This window comes from Cryptotermes secundus, unplaced genomic scaffold (assembly GCF_002891405.2).
Source record: "Cryptotermes secundus unplaced genomic scaffold, Csec_1.0 scaffold462, whole genome shotgun sequence".
NCBI classification, from domain to species: domain Eukaryota; kingdom Metazoa; phylum Arthropoda; class Insecta; order Blattodea; family Kalotermitidae; genus Cryptotermes; species Cryptotermes secundus.
Window position 1 is genome coordinate 870153 of NW_019724744.1, and position 9376 is coordinate 879528.

The following is a 9376-nucleotide window of genomic DNA, read 5'->3' on the forward strand; positions in this document are numbered from 1 at the left end:
CCCAATCCAAAATTCTGGTACGACACGAGCAAGAGTCCGAGTTAAGCAGTGACTCCCCCACGTAGCACGAACTGACCTACGCCAAAGCGTGCGCATCTCTTCCGCCACTCTGAATTTGGCCGAGTGACAACGAAAGAAAATAGCAGTGTAATGTCCGTGAGCCGGCCCCCCTGGGGAGATACGAACTGACAGTGGCGGCTAGTGATGTACATAGAGACTGAGACAGATCAAAATGATGCGAGTAGGGTGTGGTGCGATATCGTAAAAATATATGGATACGACTTGGCAGTGGCGGCTAGTAATATTCAAGGAAACTGAGACCGATCAAAGTGATGAGTCTCGCGGGATGTGGTATCGTAAAAAAAAGAAGCAAGATGACTTGTCAGTGACGGCTAGTGATGTTCACGGAGACTGAGACAGATCAAAGTGATGCGAGTCGGGTGTGGTGCGATATCGTAAAAGAAATATATGGATACGACTTGGCAGTGGCGGCTAGTAATATTCAAGGAAACTGAGACCGATCAAAGTGATGAGTCTCGCGGGATGTGGTATCGTAAAAAAAAGAAGCAAGATGACTTGTCAGTGACGGCTAGTGATGTTCACGGAGACTGAGACAGATCAAAGTGATGCGAGTCGGGTGTGGTGCGATATCGTAAAAGAAATACATGGATACGACTTGGCAGTGGCGGCTAGTAATATTCAAGGAAACTGAGACCGATCAAAGTGATGAGTCTCGCGGGATGTGGTATCGTAAAAANTCCCCTGTTCTCCCTCTCGCTATATTCCTATAATTTTCCACCCGACAGACTCAATCACGTCACGTTTATCCCCAGAGCAGTTCAAATACACGGACGCGCAAACGCTGCAAATTACGCCGGGCAAACAAAACATTAGGCTGATAACCACGCACATCTAACGGACTGCACAATGTAGACGGCTGGCGCGACAATGCTAATGCTACAATGCTATTTCGGAGATGCACCGTTCTTTGCGTCACCCGCTCGCCACGGTGAGGCACAGGATATGAGCGGGACCTGATAACACATAAAACACAACAAAAACAAAAATTTTATAAACGCAGCAACAGTACATACCGGAATGACAACAATGGGCTTTCAGGAAACTTACCTATATTCGTGCACTTCGTGACGATTTATCTTCTTACATGAAGCTGAATTTAAATGTATATTTCTCGCATGAACACGCCACGCACAAACGTTCCTGTCCGTGTACCGTGTACGCGTGCCTCCGTACGTTCTGACGTCTCTGCCGTCTCTTTTTATTGATTAGCGCAACAAATACAGCAGGACGGAAATACAGGTCATAACGAAGTAAAAACATCTCATTTTCGTAATCAGTGTTGGTTATTCGTCTGGTAAAACGTGTCTTCTTCAGTTTGATTCAAAATGTAAGCGTTTCGCCTTGAAACAACATTTCTTTCAATATGGAAATCAAATCATAACGTACGAGGCTTGTTCAGTTGATACTGCTCCTTGCTTGTCGAGGAGGAAGGGATGGGATGTGTTTCTGTTTAGGTGTAACCTGTGGCGGTTCTTACTAGGCCCTAAATGTTTCCCGCCCACCCTGACGCCTATGCTAAAAAATTACATCGAAATCTCTGCGTCTAAATTGTTGTCGTTTGGAAAGGTAGGATTACTTCAAAGGGAAAATATAAAATTGTGGGGATATTGGTCACAATGGAGAACGGACAAGCATTGGAAGGCGAAAGCATTCACGCTACATAAATACGAGCATAAACGAACGAAGAAACATTTGAAATCTGTTGCCGCACTAAATAACGCTACTGCCACGAAGCCTGGCGGCCAGTGACAGACCTACCCATTTCTAATACACTCATTTCAGCTCTCACTTTCGTTAAATGCGAAGTCAATACTAGGCCTGTGCACTGATTTCTTCAGTGGCAATAAAATGCATATATTTGACAATTCCTATACGTGCTAAATTATGTTCTGCCAGCTTCAAAACACAGATTCACTGCATGTTAATCAAAACCAATTTAATGTGTAGTAATTACTTGCGTCCTTACACACTCAAGCCATTTATCTTTCACCGCCGACGTGAAAGAGCAGCTAAGGCACTGTTTTGGTTTTAACGATACGGTTTGCGCGCTGCTCCTCTCCACTTGATCCCAGTTTCGAAACCCTCTTTCAGATAAGTACTGCTGTAGTAAACGGATTGTTGCAGCCGCTGATGTCACTACACTTGTCACTTAACACTATCACTAACACTTATGGAGTCGTTGCAATTGAGTATTCACAACACAGCACACACCATTAAATATTTATCCGAGTCAACGAACACTTTACATACTGACAGGACTCCTTAAAGAACTGTGATCACAAATACCAACGAATTGTTGAATTGTGCTTTTAAAATACGTGGCATGCTGTATCTCAACACAGTTTAAAAATGCGTTGTCTAGAGTTTTCATTCACAACACAAGCCTCCATAAGTAAAGTAGACCAAATTTTTTAAGTCAGACGGAATGAAACCTGCCTCCCCTCAAATACTTCTCCAAAATATTTAAGTTGTTTTCTGTGTGGTTCGGACGTATTCAGACAACTCGCCGAGCGAGTAAGGGAGTGTGCTGTGTCCCTCAACATCAGCTTTCGGGAAACTGGGTTTGACGTTAGGGGACCAACTGCAGTTTAAATGTGACTTAAAAAAACTCATTCTAAAATCTTACATTTTGTAAGTAGGGCAAACCTGTGGAAATATGTGGCGACAGTTGAACACCACACGGAAAATTAGGAAACTGCATTACCTCATGTTCGCCCCCCCCAAAAAAAAAGACAAGGAATTGTGACAACACTCTAATACTCAGGAGACGATATATCGATAATTTACCGATATTTATTAGGACTGATTTATTTAAGATTGGTTTTAAATTTCTCACAGCGGAATTCTGGGTTGTAATGCCGTGTAGTTATTAGAAGTTTACAGACGTTTAGGAAGAACGTCAGTGCACATCTATCGAAATACACGGCGTTACAACGCAGAATATCGCACTCCTGATTTGGGGTTAGTATGCATCGGGACTGAGCAGTCGGTATAGTGACTGGCTACTGGCTGGATGACCGAGGGTTCTGTAGGGTCAAGAATTTTCACTTCTCCGTGTCGTTCAGTCGGGCTCTGGGGTCCACCCAACCGCCTATCCAATGGGTACCAGGGGCTCTTTCCCCAGGGTATGTGGCCGCATAGTGAGACTGACCACTCACTTCCAGCTAGTGCCGAGGTAAAGAAAATGTGGATTTATACATCCAACCCCATACGCCTTCATGGCGTAGTGCTTAATTAGTCAAGTACACGGACAACTTTACCTAGCATAATCTGGGTAACACTTGTCATACATACAAGAGTCCTGCTCGGTTAACTGAACAAAAACAAAATTAGCAGCTTCATCAACCTTTCGTGCCAACTAAACAAGCAAATGAATTACACAATTACATTAAAACAGCTGGCACTAGGAAACCACTCGGCAACATAACTATGAGAATACTGACTTGCCCAGTTGCCTGGGAGTTGTTTCTCGGTCTTCCGCGAGTTGCGTTGCCGTTTTCTCAATTTGTGCTGCTCCATTCAGTTCCACGTGTTCAACTCTGGTTGATAACAATTCTCGGAAATTGCGGTTGCGGTTTCAAGTTTCATAGATGTGCCCTCGCCTATCTTCAACATGTAGCTCGCTATTATTCCAACGCACATAGCGCAAACTGTAGCAGTTGTTCTCATACGAGTATATTACAATAGCACGAGGGCTGATTTCTACTAAAAGAAAACTTGCACACACTTTTATAATGAATGTTTCGTGTTCTTCCACAGCGATCTTAATATCTGACGAGCAACAGATTTAACTCAGATGATGTCACTGTAAACTAGCAAAGACTATGAACTCAGCATCCTTAACCTATTAATTGCAAATAAATTAAAATCAATGGATACAGTCTATCAACTTAAAAATAAAACGTAACAAAGGCTTTACACTGATTTATGCATATCACAAGCACTATATTATAATTTCTGGTTCATAACACTGTAAATGTAGTTGAAAATAACACGGAAAATTTCTCAAACAACCAGTACGTTTACAATGACGTTCCATAAAAATTCTAAATACTCGAAAGTAGCAACGTACCTTCTGTGAAAAAGAGCAACAAATTCAAGTTGATTTCCAAGCGTATTTACTGCAAAATAATTATCATAAAACATCTCTATTGCCAAATTTAAAAGCAACTTCAACTTACGATATTGGGCACAATCTAAATTGTGAAGAAACGTTCTTGACACACGACCAACACCACTTTCACACGCACCGAGCTACAACACCCTTCTACTTATGTTTAAGCGGGAAAGTACTCTATATCCGTAATCACGGATCAACTTAACAAGGTAGCTTTCCGAAATACGTCAGTCGCGACCGGTCCTGACTATATAGAGCAATATAGGAAGTGAATTCCAGTGGAGGATAGCGAAAGGACAGTTTACATCTGGAATACAGAAGTTAAGGGATGTAAGACATGTAGATGTCCAAAAATGTTCATGATAGCCTCGCAGCCTGAAGAATGTTACTAGTTCAACCAGTTGTACCCAAATTTGACGTTTACATGGTATGTTAAAATTACATTTTAACGTAGTCCGATGAGATCCCTGATTGCTAGCTGTCTTCGAAGGCGGAAAACGTTCAGTTTATTTGTAAGTCAGATAGATGTTACGACCAAAAAACTGGACAAGGACAATTTCAGGGTTCGCAATTTTCAGCCAGCATTTTCTGAGTGATTAAAACAAAGAGGTATAAATAAAGAGAAAAAGGTAAAACTATCGCTGTAACAGGCCGTTGAGGCTCCAACATTTTCTAGACAATTGGCTCATAGATGGCGGTGAGGTTGTCAACCTTACTCGCCAGCTGCTCTTTACCCCACATTTCCCCAGGAAGATTCCTAGCTATTACTGATTACTAGTACTCATTTGTGTCAGAGGTTGAGTCAACCGCAGGGTCATAGTGCGGCTGTTAGGTTTAGGTCAACTGAAAAATCCAGTGACTACATTGGGAGCTGAACGCGCGACCCTCTGGCTTGTAGCATAATGCTTCAACCTACTACGTCACCACATTCCCCAAGAGGTCGAAATGCGTAACTTATTTAGCAAATTGCAGAAAACAAGAAACGCATACACAATCTTTGTTGGGAAGACACGTGGAAGATTGATAGACACTATTTAAATTCGAAGTTATGACCACAAGCAGCTACCTTACTTTTGCATAGTCTCTCTTTGTGTGTCCCATCTTGGAAAAGTAATGTGCCAAAAAATCTATAAGAACCCCTTGATCATTCCCATCTTGCTATCATACTCAGTTCAATACACTATTCCAATGAGAAATTTGTTGTGGTGTCACTAATAAAAACTCTACAATATTCTACAAACATATGAACTGTGCAGCACTTATATGTTCAAATGTTTAATGAAGCACTGTACCATGAAGACATATCGTAGAGTGGAGGTGTAATTCCATGTATTCATATTCTCAGAACTAGATGCAAATGAATGGTCTTCATGCGTTGGTGGCTTTATGTCAATGGAAGAGCCCCAGTACTCATTGAACTGGAGGCTAGGTTGGCTTCAGCACTAATCTGGACACCACAGGAATGAGAAAATGATTTTGTTCTGCTGGGAATTGAAATAGAATTGAATAGAATTAACTTGACTTGTCATATATCATGTACAATGATCTACAGTGACGAAATAAATCAATCAATCAAAAAAAAAACCTGATTCCACAAGTATCCAGCTTGTCACCCAGTCAGTGTATTGACTAAGCTACCCAGTTTCCTATGTACAGGTCTGAGATGACTAGCTTAAATTTTGTTCTGTCATTAGTGTATATGGCCTAAGGTCAAATCATGACAGTAGCATGGGGACCTTTTTCACCATCACATCTAGAATTACTTTTCGGGCCTAGTATTTAATATGTACATAGGGTTCTTTCATCAAAAGATAAAATGGCCATCACATAAGGTAGCCCACTCATTTGCACTTCTTCGTGGTGCTGGGGTTAGGAAGTGGAAGGTAAACAAATAATAAACTGAATTCATATGAAATAAATGTCTAAAAAAAGGAATTAGTAATCAAACAGAATCAAATAAACCAAAATAGGCATGCATCCATACATTTTTATTACTGAATAAGAAAACACTGGAATAGTTCTAAGAAGAAACTGTATATCTTTGTAGTTTTAGTTACACTCTTCATTAAATTTCATTATGGTTATCATTTTATTCTTAATTATGCAATATATTTCACTGATCAGGGCACTACCTAAGCGACCATCTGTCACTGTGTTTCTTCCTTATTATTAACAAAGTGACCACTTCTTCTTAAGGTTTTTATGGTCTTCCTGTCCTTTCATGCAAGTGTCAGGACAGTGCCTCAATTAAGCCATAACTGCTTCTTTCCACATTTTAATTCATAGTTCATTACTGATAATTTTGCACTATGAGCAACTGAAGTGTCATAAAATAAACTACACTAACAGATTTGGGGTTACAATTTGCTCTCTAAAAATGTTTTGGGGCATGACGACAAAATAGGTTAACAAGAGAAGCTGTCTGCTTCTAGGTAACAGCTAAATAAACATTTGTCCATGGCAGCAGATGCACATAATCAAAGGAACTGTTGGAAACAGTGTTTTCTATGTGGTCCATGCTGAGGCTATACAGCAAGCACTAACGAGACAAGTTAGCTGTACCCCGTGTGGAGGCGGGGTTGAATACCTCCACTGTAGCCGTGAGAAGTAGGAGATGACTAAAAGGGAAGTCTTGAATCTGTGACAGTACAATATTGTCACCAGTCCCACAGGACTTGGACCCAAAAATGACTGTGCTGGCAATGGTCAGCAGCGTTTATAAATGCCAGACCCGCCATCTCATCAGAGTGTGTGTCCTACACCAACAAATCTGCAATTGTCTGCCAGTAAGAAAAATCTGGTTGTAAGCCCCAGATGAGTTCTTTATGCAAAGATAGACTGGCTGACTGACCATTGGTTGTGATATAAGACTCAATTTACAAGTCATGAGAGTCCAATAAATCCAATTAGCAATCCAAACCCCATGTCTAGCCACTGACACGTGACTTCATCCCTCCCTGCTTTCCCTGGATACTTACCAAATACAAGTATAAACTGTTACCATGTTGGCAACAAACTCCATGGAGAAAAAGGGAGAAAATACACAACAGTACATACATGAAAAATATACATATTTATTAAAACAAAAGTGACCAAGAGAAGCAAAGTAATACTTATCATAACAAATACTTGCTTTAATTAAAATATTTCTTATAAACTTCAGGTAATCATAAGGCAAATATTATAAAACGATAAAATTCAATTAGGTTTGAAGTTTTCACAGCGGCGAATATGACAATAATGGTCTTTTTGGATGTGACACCATGTAATTCGATACACAGGTACCAACGTGTAACTTGTAGAGGAATCTGCTGCTTCCATCTTCAGAAATCTTCAGTGAAGATGAGACAGCACATCCTAGAAGACTGTGATCTTAATAAAATGCAATGTTTACCCTTCAGTGCATACACAATTAATGATATTACATATTATTACAAAGTTGAACCTCCATTTACATTTCTTGGCAATGTGACAATGATCAGAGTGTAACATTTTAAGGGGTAATAACATCATGAAATACACAGCACAGAGAAATATACTGAGCCCTTCTAAACTGGGTCACATGTTTCAGCAATTGTATTCTTGTCAGTTGGTGGGACACTGTGTGAATGGATGACTGATCAGTTGAAAGTGGCTATGGCCTAATTGAGGTATACTGTGGAATCTGTCTTGAGGAACTGATGAATGCCATGAACCTCCGGATAGCAGGAATCCCAGCTAAGATTTGAACAGAGTTCTTCCTTAATACAAGCCTACAGCACTTCCTCCATACCTCAAAATTAGGAGGCTATAAATACAAAACAAAGTACACTATATTACATATTTTCCGGAGTGCATTTTTCAATTTTACAAATGTTCTATGTGGGGTCCTGCCATAACATGGACAATCTTCCAACTGTGACATCTTAATAATGGCAGAAGCTGCAACACTTGCTCCCAGTTCAAGCTGCTCATGTTAGATGGCAGCCAGTCCCATGGGGTGACCAAGGGGGCAAGCAATGGGCCCTGCTTAACCAAACCATGCACTCTGGTAGGTCAGTAATGAATATGCATTCAACAGACAACTATGAGTAGTCTGTTCCCCTTATCCTGAGACATTCAGTTTGTTCACTTTGTCACTGATGTAGAATGTGGCCTCTTCACTAGCTCACAGCCAGCTGAGTCTTTAAAAGTGTAAACTAATTTCGAAGTACCCTGCACTGTAATCACAAGAACAACATAGATTTCTAACAGCTAGTTTTGAATGCAAAAATGTGTCTTTTTAAAACACTTTATTTGCACTCCCGTAAATCAGTTGTTTTGGAGTCCAATGAATAAAAACCAATTAGTTAAGTGTGTAATAGGAAACCTAAGATGATAATAATAAAGAATGCCTTTGCCAAAGTTCTGCATATTATGTGGAAGAAAAGCACAGATTAAGCAGTAAGGTATAATATAAAGTCACCCCTGTGCTTAATTAATTAAGCACTACACCATGAAGATGGATGATGCAATGGAGGTACAGCTCCACCATTCTTGACCTCAGCACTGGATGGAGATGAGTGGCGAACTTCATGCCCCAGCAACTTTACCCTCAGGGAAATAGCCACCAGTACCCATTGGATAGGAGACTGGGTGGGCCCCAGAGGCCCTTGCCCCTGCCAGGAATCGATCCCAGCCGTGCAGTCTGTAGCTGGTCACTATACCAACTGCACTACCTCAGTTCCACGCATTACTCATATGTGCTTCAGAAAATAAATTTATGTGAGACTTTAGGTTCTAGTAGCAGTGAATATTAAAACTATGATTTCTGACATGCGACGATGTGTAGTTTGTTAGACAGATACCAGCACTTTGGAGGAACTTTCTACTTTTATCTTCTTCTGGGGCATGATAGCTGGTACCTACCTACCACACTATATGGTGTCACATCACGTAAGACCATAATCCCAAGACTTGGTGGCTGGTTTCCAATGGCTTGCATTTGGGATCATTTAACCCATTTTGTTTCTTGCTTCCCAATAGAGAGAACTCAAGTTCTTGTTTTGTTGCATCTCCTTTTTCTTTTGGGTAGCTTTGCCAGGTTTGTTGCTCATTTTGCATTACCCAGGGGACTTATTACTGCACAAACCTCAGTCTTCATAAGGAGTATATGGTTTACAGAGGCAACACCAGATGGCATAATGATATACTGCTTTG

The 9376-nt window shown here is 40.7% G+C and overlaps 1 protein-coding gene across 2 annotated transcripts in view; it reads right to left on the reverse strand.

Annotated features, from left to right (window-relative positions):
* Positions 1-4335, reverse strand: part of LOC111862803 (sodium channel protein 60E) — a 142540-nt gene extending 138205 nt beyond the window's left edge. For both annotated transcript variants that reach the window (XM_023848493.2, XM_023848492.2), the window contains exon 1: positions 4263-4335. The gene's annotated coding sequence lies outside the window, so the exon portion shown is untranslated. The remainder of the gene's footprint in view (positions 1-4262) is intronic.
* Between the last annotated feature and the right edge of the window lie 5041 nt (positions 4336-9376).